The sequence below is a fragment of the Taeniopygia guttata genome, chromosome 3, assembly GCF_048771995.1.
Source record: "Taeniopygia guttata chromosome 3, bTaeGut7.mat, whole genome shotgun sequence".
In the NCBI taxonomy this organism is placed as follows: domain Eukaryota; kingdom Metazoa; phylum Chordata; class Aves; order Passeriformes; family Estrildidae; genus Taeniopygia; species Taeniopygia guttata.
This window is the reverse complement of record NC_133027.1, coordinates 112,269,609-112,291,832: the sequence shown is the minus strand read 5'-3', so window position 1 is coordinate 112,291,832 and position 22,224 is coordinate 112,269,609.

Genomic DNA, 22,224 nt, shown 5'->3' with positions numbered 1-22,224 from the left:
GTCTATTTGCATATTGGGGGTCAATCTTCCAATTACAGCTTTGGGTAATGAAGTCATTTATCCCAAGTTTGCTCCTCCCTCAGCTGTGGCAGCAGCTCTCTGGCCACAGAGAGCAGGCACAGACTTTCCCAGGCATTTTCCCGGGGAAGGCTGTGGGAAGATCAGAGAAAAGAATGAGAAATAATTCTTATCTCCACTTGTTGTACCTGCTGTTGTGCACATGTGAAACGTGTCATGGAGATCTGTTTACCAAAGGCTGATTTCTTAATTGGACACTGGATGGTGTTTGGATTGATTGACCAATTAGGTCAAAGCTGGATCAGACTGGCTGTAAGGGTTACTGAGTTTATTTATAAGTATAGTATAATATAGTATAAGATGATATAATAAAACAATAATAAGCCTTCTGCAATCATGGAGCCAATGCTAATTATTACCCAGTTGTGGGCCTGCAGTCACACCCCAACTCACTTTTGTTTGCATTTTTCTGGGCCTGAGACAGTGAGGTGTCCTTGATTCCCAGGCCTAATGAGGAATTGTCGTGTCTGACCAAAATGGCAAAGCAATATCTAACACTACATGGAGTTTGGGGTTATACACTAAAGCATTGCAGGATTGCCAACAAATGAAATATATAAAAGCTAAAATCCTAAGGCATCAGTGGTGGATTAACCCCAGTTGGATGTCAGACACCCACTAAAGCTGCACTCTCACTCCCCTCCACAGCTGGACAGGGGAAAGAAAATATAACAAAGGTTTCATGAGTTAAGAAAAGCACAGAGAGAGATCACTCACCGTCTTGGTTTAAAACACAAATGTCCATTGAGGAAGGCAGGAACCTTCCTGGAATGGGAAGACAACCCCTTCCCCCAAATTATTGTATGCAAATTCAGACTCTTCCAGGCAAAAATTATGGGAAAAGGAATAACAGCCCTTTACTAGAATATATATGTGTTGCAAGACAGACAAACAACAACAAAACAACACCAGAAGTTCCCCACCCATGCAGCAATTCCCCCTTTCTGTGTAGCTCTGACCACAACCAGCTGGAAGCACTGGAGGCTCGGGCAGGGCGGAGGGGCTGCAGTGACTCCCCTGCGGCCTCAGGATGCTCCCACAGAGCCCAGAAACTTCCTCATGTGGTGGGGAAGGGCTGGGGAGAGGAGATGGCTCCTTTTGTAATGCTCAAGGGCAGCAGTCGGTGTTTGTAGCAGCAGCAGCAGCTAGGCACAGCTACCGATGTCCTGGGGCAGCGTGTACCCTCCAGAGCAGTGGGCAAAAGCTGGCAGAGCTGGGTAGCATCACCCCAGGAACAGGCACATGTCTGTGACACACTCACCCCTCTCTTCCATCCCAGAGCAAAAAAAGCAAAGTGGTCAGCCCCCATACTCTCTTTTAACGAGAGTGTCATCCAGACCAATTCAATTGGTCCCAAAGCCCAAAACGTCATTGGGATGCCAGAGCTGTTAGCTGTGGGTATTCTCAGTTCAGCCAAGGAGAAAATGGAAGGTTTCTAACCAGGCAGGAGCCTGGGAAACAGTTGGGAAAGAATGCAAATAAATAATATCTCTCTTGTTGTTGACATTGTTTATAGATAAATTCTGCAACTGAGTGTCATTCACTGCACACCAATGGTGTGCAATGTTCTTGCTCTGGGACCAATTGAATTGGTCTGGATGATGCTCTCTATAAAAGAGCAATGTATTTTAAATAAATCAGAGTTTTACCCTGAAGCCTTCTGAACTGGAGTTTTCATACCATCCTGCCTCAACAGCATCAATTAGCCACCTTTCTCTGTGTCTTAGTTGCTGTCTATTCACCTGGAAAGTGGCTCCCTTCCTACTAATGTCGCCCTGATATCAATGGGAAAAAATTCACTAAGAAACCTAAACCTGCCACAATCACCAAATACTGTCACAGCAAAACAGTCTTGAATTAGAGATAGTAATTTAATTTATTGCTAACAAAATCAGAGCAGGATAATGAGAAGTAGAACGAGACCTTAAAACTCCCTTCCCCAACTCCTTGCCAGCTCTACTCTTTAGCCAGCAGTGCAGAAAATGGGAAGGGGATTATGGTCATCACACTGCTGCTCCTGGTGCTGCTCAGGGAGAGCAGTCCTTCCCTGCTCCAGGATGGGCTCTTCCACAGCCTGGGGGTGGATCTCTGCATCCCCACAGATCTCCATGAGCTGCAGAGGCACAGCTGCTTCACCATGATCAGCATTGCAGGGAAATTCCAGCTCTGGCACCTGGAGCACCTCCTGCCCCTCCTTCTCTTCTTCTCACACGTTCCCATGTCACTCTTCTCTGGCCATAATTACATCTGTGCAATAAGTTTTTCTTAAGTATGTTTTTACAGAAACGTGACCAGCCTTCCAGATTGGCCCAGCCTTGGCCAGCAGTGGATCCATCCTGAAGCCAGGTAGCATTGGCTCTTCCAGACAGGGAGGAAGCTTCCAGCAGCTTCTATAGAAGCCACACCTGTAGCACGGTGCTGCAGCAGTTTTGGGAGGACTGTGTGCCTGTGGGAGGGACTCACTGCAGCAGTTTTGGGAGGAGTGCTGCTCATGAGGTTGGACCCGCGCTGGAGAAGCTCACAGAGAACTGCCTCCCATGGGAGGGACTCCATGGCCTCACAAGGGAAGGACTCCTTTCCTGGAGCATCAGAAGAAAATCTCAGTGATGAACTGACCAAAATCCCCATTCCCTGTCTCCCTGTGCTGATGTTGGGAAGTGTGGTAATCCAGGGCATCACTCTGGCTGCCCTGGCAGGTCTGGGACCCTGGCAGGGGTCAGGAACCCCCCTGGACAGAGCCCCCAGAGACACTGGCTGTGATCTCTGTCCATGGAAAAGAGTTTTCAGTCTTACAGGATGAATTACAAGCTCTGAGTGTTTGATATGAGTAATAATTAAGTGTGGCACAGGTGCAAAAGTAAAATTTTAGGGGTTCAGAGGGGACAAGATGGAGGAAATTGGGTGTGTCTTGTCCTTTTTCTCCTTCTTCATGCCCTCCATGTTTCACTGTGGTGTTGGCATTTTTCTGTTGGTTCAGGCTGGGGACACACTGTCCAACGTAGGTGACAGATATTGGCACGTTATTGTAAATCCAGCACAGGTAGTTTGTGGTATTTAATGTTTGTACCATCCCACTGAGGGCAGAGCCCCACACGCTGCCCTGCAGGACAGAGCTGCGGCAGGGCAGCAGAACATGTTAGAGATAAACAGAATAAACAACCTTGAAACCAGCACAGACGAATTATGGCTTCTGCTTTGGCAACGGGGCTGAAAGACAGAGACTCTCTGCAATCTCAGAATCATCAATACCTCAGATTCTGACAGGGAAGGGGAAAGAAAAGGTAGTTTTAAGGGCTTATTTTACTTCTCATTATCCTCCTCTGATTCTGTTAGTAATAAACTCACTTCGTACCTCTAGGCTGATCCTGTTTTGCCCTTGGAGTGTTTTTTATCTGGTCCTAACTCAATTCATGAACCCTTTGTTAAATTTTCTCTCCTCTGCCCAGCTGTGTCAAGGGAGGGTGAGTGAATGACTTTCAGGGGTGCCTGGCATTTGGCCAGTGCTTAACCATGACACCTTGTGAAAGAAAAAAGGAGGATCTGAAACAAGATTTTAATTCACTCATTCCTACAACAGATGGTTCTGTATTTCATCATTTTATCCATAAAATTTAAGTTTACCCTTACTTATTTCTTTCACTCTTAAACTGCCTTTCCTTAGACCCCAGCTGAACTCTCTGAAGTCAGAGCCCTTCCACAGCCCATACCAACAAATATAAATGGAGTTGTGTACACTGAAAACAAGAAATGGAGGTGTGCAAATAGTCACAGTAAGAAGCACTCATTAAATTATTCTGAGAGCTAGTCTGATGCTGAATGCACCCAAAAATATGGGAGTCTTTTTCTATTTAAGAAAATCAACAGTATTGGAGACAATAATTTTGTTTTAATGAGAGCTACATATATCTGTGCATACATCTGTGATGTTTGGGGTTTTTTTTTTGCTGCACCTCTATCAACTGAAGTATCAAACTCCATGTCTGTGGTAGGCAATCATGTGAAATGCAGGCATTGCATCTTCAAAATGCTGGAAGAGTCACTAAAACTGTTGCACCATGATAATTCATCAGGTTATTCAGATGTTTGGTTGTAGGAAAAATAATTTAATATAGCTATATATTTATCTTAATAACATTTAAAAGTTAATTGAAATTAATAGAATGAATAAAATCAAATAAAATCCTGGTATAAATTCCAATATTGCTGTTGCTTTGGTTTAAAATCAGATCTTCTGTGCCAAATATTTTCCTGTGTCTGCAGAAGGACTGATAGTGCTGTTAAGGGGAGGCTTGCCAATTTTATGGAATAAAGTCTTGCACTCCAGATGTGCCAAACACTTCCATTTGCTTCCTACATCTAATTCACTATTCAATAAAAAAAATTGTCTTCCATAAAAACTACTCCCAAAGCCTTCATACCATAAATACTTATCTTTGAATGGGATTAATTCTCTTTTGGAATTGCTGCTGCTCTTTGCACTGGATAGAGAGTAAAACCAAATTTCTTGGACAGCTTTTAAATAGCTAGAGCTGGAGCAATTATTGCCACCCAGAATTGAAGGAAAGGTCAAATCCAGCTAGTGACCAAGGATAGCAGCATCACCACTGCAAATAAACACAATTCTAAAAAATATGTATGTACAAACATGGAACGTCGCTGTGCACTCTGCTTCTATAGCCCCCAGGCTGTTCTATTTCAGCATTTAGATTGCTGCAGGAAATCTCACTTTTTTACTTGGACAACAGAGGAAAAGAGCAAGGAGATGTTTTCAAAGGCAAAACCAGGAGTTAAACAGGGGTTTTTTTCCCACCAACTTCCAACAAGAGCAGAGCTTCTCACTGGGACTGAGAAAGGCTTGACTGGAGAAATCCAACAGAGTGGCTGCAGGGCCCAGTCCCCCACAACACACATGCACAAAAAAAGCAGCAGAGATCAAGGGCATCCTTGTCCTCCACTGGACAATAGTGAGCAAGTCATTCTTTTTAAATCCCTCTCAAAGGAGTCTGCCAAAGGAAATGTCTGAGACAGAGCGAGAAAATAAACTAGTTCTCCCCTGCCTTACCACAAGGCCTTGTTTACCAGATAATTGCCCTTCATCCCTCTCCACACCCTCCTTATTTGGTTATTTTTCTCATAATTATATTGGGAATTTCAATTCTGAGCCATAAAACTCTGAAGATAGGTCTGTGTGCATGTGTGCAACACTTGTACACCCAGTTCTGTACCAGAAACCCAGCCTACATCATGGCTAAGAGTTATCAAAAGGTACAGCTGATAACATCAACCCTACTTTGGTAGCTCTGCTCATAAAAATCATATCCCTGCCTCCAGTGATCCAGTCCATAATTCCTTGCAGGACAACAGCAATTAAGAAACAAAAGTGAAAAACATAGAAGACACTAAAACCATTTTAGAGGCCTGCGGAAAACAGAAGTGGCAATCTCGTGTAAGATTCACCATCAGATCAATCAAACTCGGTAAAAAAATCCAGTTACAGAAATATGACTCTTCCATTATGCTTTTGGGATCTAAACCTTCCCACAGAGGCAGCTAAATTAAGTCCAGAACAGATGATTATTATTGTTATTTTGTTTAATACTGTGTTTTTCTACTGCCTGTAAGAAACAGCAGCTGAGCTATGTCATTGTCAAAGTCAGTGCCATTCACACATGGTGGGGTAGGCACAGTGGGATGTAGGATTCAGTGCCACACCTGGAACAGATGATGCTCATGGACACTGAGGAAAGGTTAGTGCAATAAACAGGAGGCCAAAGACAGTTGAGGGTAAAATTCTGTAGGAATTGGAGCAGGAAACAGAATAATTACAGGAAATGTTCTGGATACAATATACAATGTTTGTCTTTCTGGCTCTTCTCATGTGTCTGTGTATCTCTGGACCAGCACCCTTTGGTTTAGATAGTATTTAGAGCACAGTGATGACAGCAGCTGTGTAAACTCTACTCTAGCCTTAAAAAATCAGTTATCACATGTAAACATCTAAAAAACATGGCATTTAAAAAAGAGGCAGAGTAGGACTGTTAAAGGCAGAGTATAACTAGCCATGGTTTGAAAACTGTTTCATGTTTGTGAACTCACTGGAGATATTAATGCAGCAATGTTAATAAAAGAGTCAATTAGGAATTGCTGACTGAAAGTACACAGCCATGTGCTCTCCTCCTTCTGCCAAGGCAATTGCAGCTGAAGAAGGTCTTTTCCTGCTACACACACAGCTCCTGGCTGTAGATGGGAAAGCAGCCACACAGGACCTAATTTATGTGACCTTTTTTGAAGTATTTTACTGATTACATTTTCTAGGGTCTGATCTAGCCCCTAATCCACAATAGGTAATTACCAAAAGATACTGGAAAACAGAGGCCCTTACATGTGTTTATAAATGTATTTTCATAAATCAAAGAATACTCTAAAAATCTTGGTCCTGTAGCAATGGTTTTGAATGAAAAGCCAAGGCTTCCCCAGGTGTCAGCATTTTCACATGTGTTGAATTTGGGCTGACATTACTACATACATACTTGAGAGCCCATTTCTGACTCTATTTTCTTTACTGCACGGGAACAAATTCTTCCCTTAGTGATGCTGGTATAGCACTGAAGTGCTTCAGTCAGCTACAATGGGCATGTACTGTTGTCATCATCAGTACATGCAGGGAAAATGTATTGTGAAATGTTAGAGAATTTATTAGGTTATTTATTGATGTGCTAGCTAGGGGACCCAAGAGTACCATGAGTGCTTGTATGGATTCAACACCTTTTTGTGACAGCGTGGTGAACAAGGCAATTCCTGGTTGTTAAACAGCCTACACCTGCAATAGCAGACTAAAACAATCTCTCAAGTATATGTAGTCCTTGATCCAAAAAGACACATATTTCACATCCTATGAATCAACTGTCTTCACTCTCCAAACACAAATGATGGTGTCCTACACTCACGTGCAGCAGCGTTAATCCAAAATAATGCCACCAAGTCAGTTGAGGTGCTCCAGATTTGCACTGGTGTGAGTGAGAGCATTTGGCACCCAGCACCTATGGTTATAGATCCTCAGCTGCTGGAGATCACCACAGTTCTTTTCAAGTCAATGCCTCTGAAATTAATGTAGTTTTGCTGATTTGCACCAGGTGAGGATCTGCCTTGTGGTTTCTGGCTTTAAATTCTCTTCCTGTCAGCCATCTCATTTCAAAATGGTTTCAATAGACAACTCCTAGCCAGAATTTCCTCTGCTATTTATAGGATTATTTCAAGAGTTTCTACAATAATCCTCATATTTCCATCTTTATATCAGAGTCCTTTTCAAGATTGTATTATAGCCAAACTATTCACATATCCAGATGACACCACTCCTTCCTCTTCTTTTCCCTTCCCTATTTGGGATGATTATACATAGGGGAAATATCTCTCATGGTCAGATCTTCAGCTGGCATAAATCAGCATAAAATTGACATGAGTGATTTACATCATTTAGCAATATAGAAGAAAAGACAAAAAGAAAAAAAATTAGTTTTTACCAATGCTGTTTAAAATTAGTAACAGGTCTTTAATATTGAAAGAATATTAAAATGTAACCCATATGTACACCTTTGATGTGTGTTTTATGGGCTCAGCTAGGCATCATTTACAGCTTGGAATGACAAAGCTTCTTGCTGTTTTGTTCCATAAAATCCTCAGCAATTCTGCCCCTAAATACTCCATACTTATTCAACATAGTTCACCTCAAGTGTACTTAAAGCACACCACCCAGGGCTTTTCCAAACAAAACCTGTTCTGTTGATTTCACATGTTCTTTTCATCCAGCTAAATGCTAAATTCAACCTGTTGAAATAGGTCAGGTTTAACAGAATTTAGGTGTGCTATACAAGAGTACCACAGGGGATCTATAGACCTCAATTGTAATCAATACTCCAGAAATCTTAAATAATTTACCATAAAATTTGCCATTGATCCATACAGACTTCTCACATCTATAATTTCCTCATATCTGTGTCCACTTAGAAATACTTTTATTTATCTTCTGGAGAGCTAGATTTCCTCTTATGATACACCCTGTAAACTAGCAGATACACGCTCACCTCTGCTACTCTACTTAAAAATCTTAATTAATAAAGCAACCCAGATCAGAAGAGAGCTGGACACACAGCAGAGAGAGATGAAAAGCAGAATTCCCTGCAGGGACAGGCTCAGAGTCTGCAAACCCTTCTGAGAATCAAAGCAATCTGCATCACCAGCACATTTTCCCCAGTACAGAAGTGCTTGCAGGAACTGGCAGTTTCTACAGGTAGATAAGTAAAAACAAAAGAGGTAAAGCTGACTATTTTGATTTCCACTTTAGATGCCTTGACACAGTCTTCTAGGAGAGATCTGACAGTCAGTGGCAGAGACTACAAATGCAGGAGAAGCTGTGCATTACTGAGGGCAATATTGAATACACACTCTTCAATCCAGGTTGACAAATAAAAGTCTTTCTCCCTCCATCATCACCCACAATTTTTATTTTCCTCCAGGGCCAAAAGGGTTGGAGTAATATTATGCACTCCTGGCCTGAAAATTAGTTGTTACGTATTTGTGGGGGTGAGGGGTTGGCAGAAGGGCAGATCTGATTTCAAATAAATGTTTACTCCTTTCATTTCCCCTCACCTTCCACACGAGCAAAAGGGTATCGGTATTCAAAGTGGATGTCAAAGATTTAATTCTGTAAAGTTCATACTACTTGAAATCAGTTTATTGCTTCACCTTTATGGAGAAGAATCCAAATTGAAAACAGAGAAACTGGAGGAACTGTGTGGATTCCAGATTCACAACTGCAGGCATTTAAGTGAAAATAGCATGTTTTAACACTCTTAGTTTCTTATTCAGCCTAAGCAGTGGTGAGTCAGTAGGTGCAGAAGTCCAGTGAGGCTGATGAGCAGTGGCTACTAAATTCCTACAGGAAAGGTAACCACCTTTCATCTTTTTCTTCTTCATCACAGGCCTGAATTAATTTCACTTACTGGAATAAAAGTCACTCATTCTATTGACCTGACTGGAGTTAGACCAGGAATATTTTGGCTCTAAATAAGGAATGACACAACAGGGTTATTTCAGGGTGTAACTTCTGGCTATGATTGCTTTGTTAAAAATCCCTAAGACTGGTCAATAACAACACTAAATTCAATCTCATTTCAGGTAAAGTAACGACACACAGCACTGCAGAAGATGTTTACAAGCTGCCACTCCTTAGATACTGTCATGTAGCTAGACCACTAATTTAGCTAATGGGATATTAAAGATCCAATAAGGAAGATGGGTAAGACAGAGGGTAATATTACTAAAGTGATTCAGCCAAAACAGTTAGCCAGGGAAGAGATCCCCAAAAATTCCTGTGAATTATAATAACTTTAGCTTGGTAAGAGTCTAGGCTGGAACTTGTGAAATGTATCTAATGTTGATATAACTTCTTATGTCTGAAAACACTGGAGGTAAAATCTTGTTCCTGCTTAAGTTAAACAGACACTGACATCAATGGAGTGAAGACTTCATCTCATTATTAAAACCAGAGGTAAACCAGTAAGCAGTTCTGTTAAAATCCCATTCAAAAAGTTCAAGAATAAAGTAAAAACTTTCCTTTCTCTTAATCTAGAGAAAGGAAATATTCCTTGGAAATACACATTCAAATGTGTATGTGTACCTATGACTAGGTAGCATAAGAATTAATTTTCTATCACTGTATGCATAATTTTCAACAAAAAATGAACAATAACAATGTGAAAAAAATCTAGGTTTTAAGCTGGCTGTTTCTCCCTACTGGTGATAAAAAGCTGTTTGCAAGTGTTCAGTTCCTGCCACTTATTCTGGCAGGAGGCAACCACAGATGAAAAGTACATGGCATTCTTTCTGCTCTCTGACTGAATAGGCAGGTAAGCACCTTAACACAAAAACTAAATTAGATACTCAGAACTGACCTCTCCACTCGTTAAATAGGGAGCCTGGGACAATCAGCCTTTGACTTTTTGGTAGGATTTTTCACAGGATTTGACTTTTCACAGGATTTCTGCAAGAGCTTAAGGAAAATTTATCCTGCTATTATTTGCTGAACAGAAAAAGAGTTGTGGACAGAACAGCAGCTGAAGTGAATTGTGAAATTAATGCTCCAAATTAACTCCATGCCCAAAAGCAATAAATAGAGTAACTTTTTCCTCAACAGATGCACACAGAGGTAACACTGAATAGTAGTTAGATATGCTCAACACCTTTCACACTCAAAACACTTAGAAGAATATTCCCATCACTTATTACAAGTGCACAGTAGGGACCACAGTCCCCAGGGATGAACACAATCCTGCATTACCAGATTGATCTTGGCTATTCTCAAACTTAAAAAGTTCAGTCTCTGTGCCACAGATGTACCAGGATTCAGCAGGATGCAGCACAAATCCTCCTTTTTCCTCAGCTTTTCACACTCAGATTTACCAGCAATAAGCTCCCAAAACTTGACCCATTACTTGATTGGGGTTCTTTGGTCTCAGATGAGAGACTTGGATTACTAAGCCACTAAAAGCTAAGGAAATTAGTCCAGTCATTGTGCAACAAATGTCTGTGAAAATACAAGATTCTCCTCAGGCAGATAAGCACAGAAATTACTTCTGACTTCAAATTGATCCACCTGAAGGATTTAGCCAAGATCACCCCACCATTTGCCACTCCTCAGACTACTTAATTGCCTATCCTAGTGACCAGATAATAAGTGTGATCAAATGGGCCCATAAAAGCTTCCCTCAAACTTTCTTACCACTTATTTGCTAGTAAATGCAAGAAAATTTGCTAATTATGTAAATGCAGACTTTATTACCAATGTTCCTGTCAGAGAAAAACACAATTATCCCACAATAACTGCTGAAACATCCAAAGAAAATTATACCAAAAGGCACCTCCACTCGAGCAAAAGATTAAAAATTTCAGATTAAAAGGCTGAAATATGACCTGAAGAAGCAAACATGAAAATAGAAAGAATTCCTGTTATTTTACACTGGCGTAGACATTAACACCAAAAGCATGCAGACACTAAGAAAACATAACCCAAATAGCAGAGTTTGGTATAAAATAACTTAGGTTAACACTTCTGGAATCTTGAAGTAAAATGTATTCCTGTAAAATATGTAAAATGCTATGAAAAACCAAATAAATACAATGCCTGAAAAAGTCATTTTGGTCCCACAATGTGCCCAGAGGGATGTAAATGTAAATAATCCTGGCCTGACTGCTTTGTAAATGAAGAGGTTGAGAGTCTCTTAATTCTCTTAAAACCTGAGGGAATGAAACAACAGCTCTGACCTGGCCAGAGGATCAGGCTGGCTCAAACATCACCAGTTTCTACAGATTATTTGTTAATCCTAATTACATTTGGATGGCTCTTTTGAATTTCTTCTGGACAGCTGAAAAAGGTGTCTTTGTGAATGTCAGTGTCCAGGGTGTATCAGCCAGTGCTGCGCCTCTCACGACATCATTACTGTAACCTGAATAAAAACTGCATCACAAAGAAATTCAAGTATTCCTGCAAAGAAGGAATGGCACTGACAGGCATGCTAAGAAAAAGAATTTCTAAGTAGGACTGGTCAGGAAATATTTTTTTGTTCCAGTACACTTTTTTTCTTTTTCTTTATTTCTTTTTAATTTGCCATGGGAAAGTGACAGCCCACATGTTGAATTATTTTTCATTTGGGTTTTTTGTTTTTCACCACTGATTTGATGAAAAGCCTTTTTCATTAAAGAAGACATGTCAGCTTTCTTGAAAAGAAAAAGAAAAATTCAACTTGGAAGAAGTAACTTTTAACATAATGCTATCTTGTGATGATTGTAATATCTGATTACAAGTCTAAAGTAATCAAACTACCATGGCATACATCTCAGATAATACAAAAGAATAGACAAAGTATTTTGTCTTTCACAAATATTACTGCAAATAGTACTCAATCATTCAACTGCGGGTGCAACGTGAGCACAAAAGCACATTTTTGGCTGCTATCAATCAGTACAATTTCAGTAAAGTTTATGGAGCTACACACATTTAGACTAGATTAAAATCTGCCCTCAAGGTTGAACACAGGCTAATCAAAATATGTGCTTTTTTTAATTCAGTTACTCTGAAGAGAAAAAGTATTTCCTCCCTTTGATCCTATTAAGTAAATGTGGTCCAAAAGAACAGAATATTACATTCTTCAGCAGAAAGTTTCACTGATTAAATAGCACTGGAGTCAGAGCTGAAACTCTCACTGAATTTGCAACTCCAGAGTGGCCATTTTTAACCTTTTAGAGTATCTGCTTAGTTGCTGCATTAATATGCCCTTTGTTACCCATACAGAATGGAACCAAAAGAGAAGAAAACAAAATAAACAGAGTACAGGCTGAAACAAAAGGCAGTTAAACACTCACTCTTCAGTTCTTGGTGTTACTGGGCTGGTCAGGAAATTAAAGCATTGGTACAGGAATTAAAGGGGTGAACATACAGGGAGAGGGGTCAAGGTTTGAGTGGCTTCCTCTTCCTTGGCACTGGAAAGCCAGAACAGCCATGGATCACTGATCCAGCTCCAGATGCTGGGTAAGTGGCTGGTAATGGGTGGAAGCATAAGAGAAAACAGCATTTTCTAGCAAGAAGCTGAGAAAATACCACAAAAACATTATTATTTTGGGTGATCCAAAATGTATTTCATAGAAGAATTTCCAAGTGAAGGAGAATTGCCTCCTTATAGTTCATATTTTTAAAATACTTGCAATCAAACACAAAACTGGGAAACTTCAGAAAAGGTTAATGTTATAAGTCAACCACAAAAATATTCACAAATGCACACACATACATCAATAAATAAAACTTACTTAATGCTGTAAAAAGATGAAAAAATATCCTTATCTAGCATAAAATTATTCTCATTAATCTATGAGAACAAAGTCAAATCATGAAAACAACTGGTGAATGTATGAAATACATTCATGCCATATCACACACACCTGCTGACCACAGACCCAGTCAGCCAAGTTCACATGTTTTAATAATTTCCTTGGCTCTGATCCCACAGTGGGACTAAGCAGAACAGACAGCTGTCAGCAGGAAAATGAGAGCTACACAGCCCTGCATGGCACAGCCACCACAGTTCCCTCCTGCTCAGGCAGGAAAAGCCTCTTCCTCAACAGGTTCCCTTACAAAATTGAGCCACATCTTAACATCTGGATGAGCCTGCATCCTTTTCTGCTCCTTTCCAGTATCAGACTCACAGCTGGCTTTGCAGGACACTTCAATCCTGCAAAGGACCTCGGAGCAGGGCTGGAATTTCGAGGGAGTGGGTGGCAAAGAGGATTCAGCACGGGGCTCTGGGACCTGCAGAAGGCAAATCCAACCATCTCACTTTGGCTCCCAGTTTGCTCTTTGAGACCCCAATGTCACTCCTCTTGAGCCTTCCAAAACATCCTTGTTTTACTTTGAGTTCATCCTGGGCTCTTACATCACCAGCTTTTCCTTTTCACACTCTCTTCTTCCATTCTTTCCCTCTCATCAGGTTCATACAGCCCATCCAAAAGAGAGGAGATGACATCCTGCTCACATGTATAACCCAGGGGCTTTGTGTAGCTGCCCTACAGCTGCTCACTGTCCAAGCAGCAAGATTTATATGAAATATACTGAAAATAGGTTGATACATACTGAAATAACGTCCAGAAGATACTTTGGGATGCAATATCAAATAAGAAAACCTTGTCTCTATTAACATAAACTAATATACCTTGTCCATTTATTTAGTTATAGTGTCCCACTACCCTTTTTTTTCTGCAGAGCAGCAGCAAATGCTTGTACAGTAAACCATAGTGGAAAAGCACTTCATGGACATCACAGATCCCAGTGGAGACATCAACAGCAAAAGACTGATTTAACATTAGATCATATTTGGTCAAAGAGAGGGTTAGTTTTGAAAGAAGGAAAAAAGCAATCCCAGACAGGAACCACTAGTATAGGTGGTTCAAATCTTTGTACTGCTATAGTTGACCAAAACATGCTTCAGAAAAGTAACTTAATCACCCCCCATCTCAGTCACCCTGCTGTTACACAGAGATAACAATCCCTTCCATGGTCTCACCTGGGACACAATGATAGAGACTTCTAAATGTTGCTATAATAAAGCAGAAAAATTGGGAAAAAATATTCAGACAGCCCCATGTGAACATCTTCACTTGTGTCCATATTGTAACCTATTTTCCCCTATGAGAAGCCTTGGCACTCTGGCAGACCTTGTCTTCAAAACACAAACCTGAAAAATCATCTAGATATGAACTTCCAAATTGCAAAATGTATTGTTTAAAGAGGGTCCTTCCTACACCTTCCTGGGATGTATCTTCCCAAACAAGCTCCACTGAAAATCCCCATTGCTGGCAGCAATATGGAATTCTGTTACACCAAGGTTTACTAGCCATAAAAATTTGGCAAAATAAACAGAGACATCTCTATAATCAGGAACTTTTTATTTCATCCCTGCTTGCTCTGTTTCTTATGTAAAAGCAATTATAACCTAGAAGTCTCAGTGATGATTTTACTGATCAGCTGGAGAAATTTAGATAAATTTGGCTTTTTGCAGACTGCAGCTGTTGTTCTTTTTCAGAGCCTTAATGCAATTAATCATTCCAATGTGCTGGCTTAGGAATGCTACTCCAGTTTTCTTCTACCTTCTATCATTAATCCTAACAGTATGAATCCAATTGCAAACGTTTGTTTCTTCTGTAGCATCCCACTTTTCTCCCCTCTGATGGCTGCAGTAGTAGTGAGTTCTGATATGGAACCAGCTGCCATCTCCCTGCAGCCATCACATGCTTTCTGCAAAAAACTGAACATTTCTCCCAATTTTGGCCAAAATTGGGATGAACAGCGCCAAGGCAGGGCATCCAACTCACAGTAGACACGTTGGCTACACGTTGTGAATGACCCACAATGTAAGGGAAAGAGAGCAAATCCAAACCTGGCAATAAAAGTCATCCTCCCTCTCAAAACCCCTTCCCCCTCACCCCCAAAATCAGCAAAACCCAAGTGAAAAACAGCAGTAAAATTTTAAAGCTCAATTAGAAAAGAGTAGCAAATGAAATAAGAGTTTTAATGAATTGTTCATAATTGAGGGTATTAAGGAGGAAAAAAATATCTGGTAAAAAGTCACTGCCTGATCCAAATTCAGCAATAATTCATTATTAAAGATGATATCTAGTGCCCATCTAGAAAAATCTATAAGAAATAAAAGCAAAGGCCCAACTCCTTCAAGAGAGTTTCTGTCACTATTTGATTTCCTATTATGTGATTCATTATGGGGGGCACTATGGGTCATTGCATGGTTTCATTTCCACTTGAGAACTTCAGTTATTCTCAGTACTGCATTTCTTGATGTGGAGAAAATGAGGTTTGTTTTCTTTTCTGTGAAACCTGATAGTTGCAACCAGTTTTTTACAAAATCTTCACAGACTTGTGTGTAATCAAGCCAAATATTAGTGATTTTCTAAAACACTAGTCTAATATCCCCCTGTCTGTAATCCCAATACATTAGCTAGAATTTTTATCTTCTCTAAGCAAAATTTGAGTCTTATTTGAGCACAGGACTATCTTGAAGACTGTGCTTTTAGCCTCCAAGTCTTTCTAAATTTCCCCATTAGAGGAAGAACAAGACTTAAATGATTTTTCAAATTTCAAAACTCAAGCCTAGATTTGGACTTGGAAAGAGCTTCATTTAAAAATTTAAAAATAGATTTTAAAATAACTTAACTTTTTTGACTCATTTGGTGGTTTCAGTTAGAAAACCAGGTGGAAACACCAATTAAGTGCAGTGGTTTGGGTTCACCAATCTGAGTTTCCTGGCTAACTCACCAATTAATGTGGTCGGTCTAGTGCTGGCCAATCACCAGTGCACTCACCAAAATTATTTACTCAATTTATGCTGTGAGATAAGGGTTAGGAGGACAGCAAATCAAAGCTTTAAAGGGTATAGAGAAGACTTTATTAACAGAACTAAAAGAGAAATTATAAGAAATCAGAATAAACCTTTAGAACGCTTCTTCCTCCACTGCCTCTTTTCTTTCCCATTGACAATGTAAGAGACAAAATATGGGACTTTCAGTCAGTTTACCACCTCTAAAATAGTCTTTCTTCAGTTCTCTTAGGGAGAGGAATCTCTTTTGTCATGCCATGGAGATTTCTCCACAAGAAACAGTTCTCTCAAGGCATTAACATCACAACAAATCTGCTGCCAGGGAAAGGAAAATCTGTTGCCGTGTCAAAGTCCCTTCCCTCAACTTACAGCTTTCCCCACAACTCTTTTCAAGGGTTCAAATCTTGGGTTCAAATCTTTGGCTAATGGGGCACACTTTTAAGGATGAGCTGTTCAAAAGCAAAGGTTTTCTTATCCATCTCCGAAATCATCTTCATCTCTGGGAACAGAGGTTCTTCTTCTTCCCTGGGGGCAAAGGGTCTTCACTTTTCCCTCTCTCTGTTCACACTTTTCATGGGATCACAGCTGTTCCAACATCTGTTTGCTTCAGCACCGGTTTCTTTGCTCATATTTATGGTTTGAATGCTCTATCCCCCCATGCTTTTCATGAATTACAGGCAATATTTTAGTATATCATAGTCCATCACCATGGCTTTACAAAAGAGTTTCAGCCCAAGACTCTCCTCACTCTCCTCCCATCTGGGGTTTGCTTCCTCCTTCACTGACCTTAGGGTTTCCATGTTATTTTCCTTAATGTGTCTCCACCCTTTCCTTTTTCTCTCACTCCAGAGAGGATTGATATCTGCAAGTTTCATCTGTGCACTGAAAGAGTCTTCTTCCCAAGAAGAAGAAACACAGACACACCTAAAAAAGGCTGTTCTAAGGTGCTACTGGCCCAGGCAAATGCAGAAGGAAAAGGAAATTTCAATGGAAAGTCTGACATTTTTTGAGCAGTTGCAAAAGTAGAAATTCAGATAGTTCGGATCAGATTCAGATAAAAATGAATAAGGTGAGCAGGAGCACAGGAAAGAAAACTCTTAGCACTAGGGATATGAAGGAAAACGCTCCAGCATTAATAGAACTTGGCATGAGAAGTCCACCATCCTCCCTATTCAATCCAGCTGAAGCTGAGCAGCAGGTGGGTGAACTTCAGAGTGCTCAACACAGAGCCCTGAAGTTTTTCAGGATTCTCCTTCACCTTTCTTCTGCCTTTGATGATGCTTGTAGGTCCCTTACAATTCAGGATATTCTCGGATTTTAGGAATGAGTCAATTCCAGGAAGCCTACATGCAGTATAGTTTTAAATATTTAACACCACAGGTTCTCATGGATTTCACTTTTAGACTAGTGCTGCTGTTAGCATCAGCTAATTTATTCTCCAAATAATAATAATAAAAGATAAATAAATATCTGTGAGCAATAGAATGTGTGAAATATGACTTCCTCTGGGTTTGTTTATCATGGTCAGGTATTGTAAATGCAGGTGAATTTAATGGGAAGAAATTATGATGTTTGACTCATTTATTATAATTTTAAAATATATTAATATGTTATATAAAAGGAGGATATTAAAACTACATACTATTTTTTCTGACTTTAACACAACTTGTGACCTTCTCTTGCTAGTTTAGACACAGGTGGGTTGGATTGGCCATCAGGCTCAAACAATCCTCACTAGAATTAAGCATTCACTCTAGATAAACAATTCTCTAAACACATTCTACATAAGAAAAACAGAGCAAAAATAGAAATTGTTTTCTCTTTCATTTCTCTCTGTGCACCTCTATGAAAAATCTTAAGAGGAAGAGAAATGCGCTTTTTGTGTCAGGTTCCATTGTACTTTGACATATGTATGCTCTGATAAAAGTTCCTTCCAGTCTGGGGCATTATTAAAAGTTCTTTCATGGGGAGCCTCTGGGATTTCACACAGAGTGAGCTGAAATCACAGTTTTTTTCCCCAGTGGAGACACATATAAGGTCTCTGTCCCCCACCTCACTGCCTATCTTTTATAAGGCATGTAAAAGACTTCTTTCTGGCACATTTAACTGAAATTGCCCACTAGGCTTTTAACTGGAGGACAGAAAGAGGTACATATCCTGAGACAGCTCGTGGAGGATTTTAAAGCCAGGACCAACCAAGCTGTACTCAGAGGCTGGCACATTTCAGCTTGCTTTTCCTGAAGGGACACTGAGCATGACAAACTGGTTGTGGATCAGACACCACATGGCTTCACCCACTGCACTCCACTGACACCGAGACAGAGCCTGGGGAAAGCATGAATCCTGTGAAAACAGTCCAAACTGTGTTTGCTCAGTCCTCCATCAGCTGAAATATCTCACTCCCACCACAAAGACTGCAGCAAGTGCACACACAAAGGGTCATGGCCCAGCTCACAGCTGGCAAGCTATTGCTCTCTACTTGTGCTCTAAAGCCAGCCTTCCCTTTGACAACAAAGGCTGCAGCTTCACAGAAAAACTGAAATCCATCAATGGGACTCCTGCCCAGGCACGGATTGCAGGTTTGCTCTGTGCCCTGTAGGTGAGTGATCCTACACCAGCTCCCTTCCAGCATTCCCCTTTTCAAGGCACATGAGTGTGAAATGTCAAAACAAACCCTTGCAGCTGCTTTCTTCATGTCTGCACTGCAGCGGCAGGGAGTGCCTTTTCAGCTCTGTGCTGCTCTAAAAGCACTTCATAAGGAGGCCAAAAGCAACTTTTACATGCACTTTTGTTCATCCCAAATGTTCTTAGTGGCATTATTCAGTCACCAGCTGAGGAGGTGCAGAGACTGTCAGACTGTGCCTTCTGAGCCTAGTCTTCAGCCTAAGTAGGATATCCTTCCCCCATGTGCTCTTATCCTACATTCCTTTTCCTTCTGATTAGCGTGAAATATTTGCAATGTTCATTATTTAAACATCTGTACCTACAGGTTGGAGTTAGGTTAGACAATGGTTACGTGTCCAAAGGAAAGGACTGATCACTGCATGCAAGAATTCAGCAATAGAGAAAAGCTTTAGCAGTAGGATTGTATGTCACTTACACCTTGTTTATGTCACCACTGATATAAAGGGACAAAACATAAATGCCAATAGAACAGGAATCAGTCACATGGAGTTCTTCAAGACAGATTCTCAAATGATGGATGGTGTCACTGGGACATTCTGGGGATAATGATTTCTCCAAGTCCTGGTTTTAGCCTATGTATCCTCAGAAAAAAGAAAATCCAACTACTGAACAACAGTAGACTTTTACAGTTATAGAGATTATATTCGACTTTAATCCTGGACTTACTTTTTGGTTTCAGAACTCACTCAAAACATTAATTAAGAATAAAACACTGAGGTTGAGATTCCTTCTTCTGTCTCCCTCAATCAGCAGCAAAGCCAATACTAACCAAGGGTCTTCACAGCATTGCCAAAACAAACCTTTCTGTGGCCAGAGAAGAAAGTAATCAAGCATAGTTGATACATGTGATAACCTCCCCAAACAACAGCACAAAAATGCAGTGCTAAGGGTATTTTTATTCAGAGATGCAGGGTAATTGAAATATGCAACCTCTGTTGAGCAGCAACTGGGAAGTGTTCATCCAAAATACTGTCTAAAACTAGATAAATGCAATAAGCTACATAGTTTTCTTCACTAGGGCCTGTCCTTGTACTACCAACAGCCTGAGTTTATTCTTCCTGCCTAAACTAGTTCTGAACATTCAGTCAGGGTGAAAAGTACTGCATGAGCCAGACAAATCCAAATACAAATCAAAAAAAGTTACTCACCAGAGCAGAAATATTTTGAATACAGCTCAGAATTTATGTCCTTAAATCATTAGATAAGTGTTTGTAAACAAGGATCACACTTGAAATTGTCAGGACCAGCTAAGAAATAGGAAGGGACTAAATCAAATAATTTACTAGATAAAAATTAATTTATTGGATAGCTCTGATAATGACAAAGATGACCTTTGCCCCTTCTCAAGTAGATTTGATTTTTAAACTCTAAATAAAAACTGCTTCAGTTATTATAAGTCTGTAAACTTATAATAATTAGTTGTTTCTGACTCACTCATTTCTAGAAAGGCAGTGGACCTGTGCTCATGTACCCAGCTACACAGCCAATGGAACAATGATTATCCACCTGGGAGAGGGTGGGATTTATCTTGTTAGCATATGGAGATTGCTATGGGGAGAACTTGACTCAGCATGAATGAAAACCACTGCAGCTTACTGTATTCAAAAAATGCCTTTCAGTTGCTAAATCAATGAATAAATAGTTCAATGATGTCTCTGCCAACAATTCAGTGCAGTTTGATTCTCACCATCAACTTGTCTTCACCATGCAGGATCTCCTCCTGTAAACAAAGGCAGGAAAGAGGAGAAGAAGCTACTAGGAAAACAGTTTCCTGCTTTCTTGGTCATGAAAAATGTGCCTGGAAATCACATTTTGTCTATTTCAAACCCTCTTAGGGTTAATGCATTGTTTGTTCCCTAAAGAAGAGATGTGAATTCACCTCAGCCAGCACGTGAGATGTTCATTTGAGCATCCTCCATTCAAGACCTGTTGAACTTCCTTGCACACTATAGTCATATAAGTAGGTTATGTGTAGATCCTGAATGAATGACTTAATTGTGAGTTTCATGTTTAGTTTCAATTTCTGACAGAAAGGACAGCAAGGAAAGTCAAACTTTTTTATGTGAGTAAAACTCTTTTTTATGTGAGAAAACAGCTTTTTTTTTTTTTTTTTTTTTTTGTGAGAACAGTGAACCTCTACCTACTAAGTATAACAGAAAATATCCAAAAACAGTAAGGAACAAAGGGCACAACACTGTGACTAGCTCTAATGCTCCTCTAGGGATGGACTAAGCATGTAGGACTGCAGTAGCTCTACAAAGAAATATGGATATAAAGCACACAGTTACGTATTTTATATTTCTGAGGACTCTAAAAGATAGTAATGCATGCAAATTAGATTCTTTCCTCTATTTTTAGATTAAAAAAAACAACCAACAAATCTACCCCATTTCTATTGAAAGCCATCATGTTTCTCTCTCTCTCTCCTTCATTGTCCCTTTACAAAAGCACATAGAATACACAGGTCTGGAGGTGGGTTGCAAAGCCTTCTGAATTGAGAGTCTAGTTTACATTTCTCCTTTCCACCAACGCTCATATTTACCAAGATGACATCAAGCAGAAGGAGATGGGCCACATCTGAGCAATGCTCAAGGTTAAATGCATACTTCAGAAACCTACACCCAAAGGAAGGAAAAAAGGAAAACAAGGTAAAGGAAACAGACCTCGTGAGAGCTCAGAAGTAACCAGAAAGGAGGTGAGGGTTTGCAGGCACTTTAACTCAGTGTAGGTTGGCACTGCAAAGCCATGTCCTGTATCAGCACAGTCTGCCTTGATTTAAAAGCAGGCAATGTTCACATTGCCGGAGCAGAAAATATTCTTTTTCATGGGAAAAGTGATTGTTGATGCTGGCAATTGACTGAGGCTTACAGCCAAGGGTTTAACATGGCAGCATTCTTTTGCCTTAAGTGGATTCTTGGACCCCTACTCTGTTGCAAAAGAGGTCCGTGTGGAATATGTGCTCTACAGCCTAAAAATTGAGCTCTCCTCCCTCCTCTATCACAGACAGTACCACAGACTCTTGCTTAGCTGGTCTACTAGCTGGGCTACAGCTTGGGCCCCTATTAGAATTTGATCACCTGAAATGAAAGTGTTAACACATACTTGGAAGCAAGGCTTGTATTTTGTTATCTTTTTACAAAGTGAATTCCTAGTTTTGAGCTGGGTGTATTACAGAGAAGAAAAAGGCCACTTGGCCTAATAAAACCCCCCTGTGGGGTTAGCTGGACACCACCTCCTTCAATTCCCCCCCCCTTTCTGTAGAAATAAAATACGCCTCCTTTCCTCCTGAACTCATTTATAAAAGCTTGACTTAAGGAGCGAACTTGGCAATGTGTTCCATGTGTCTGTTATTCTAGGAGCATGCAGGCAATGGGCCAAACACAGAGCTTGTGTGATGGGCACCATCCTCCCTGCCTGCTAAAGGAGGAGTTGTACCCCTTTTGCCTGGCTTTAATTTGCTCCAGCTTGCCCATGGTTACAGAAGAGGGCTGGGGATGAGGAAAGCTGAGTTGCATTCCCAGCTCTGCCA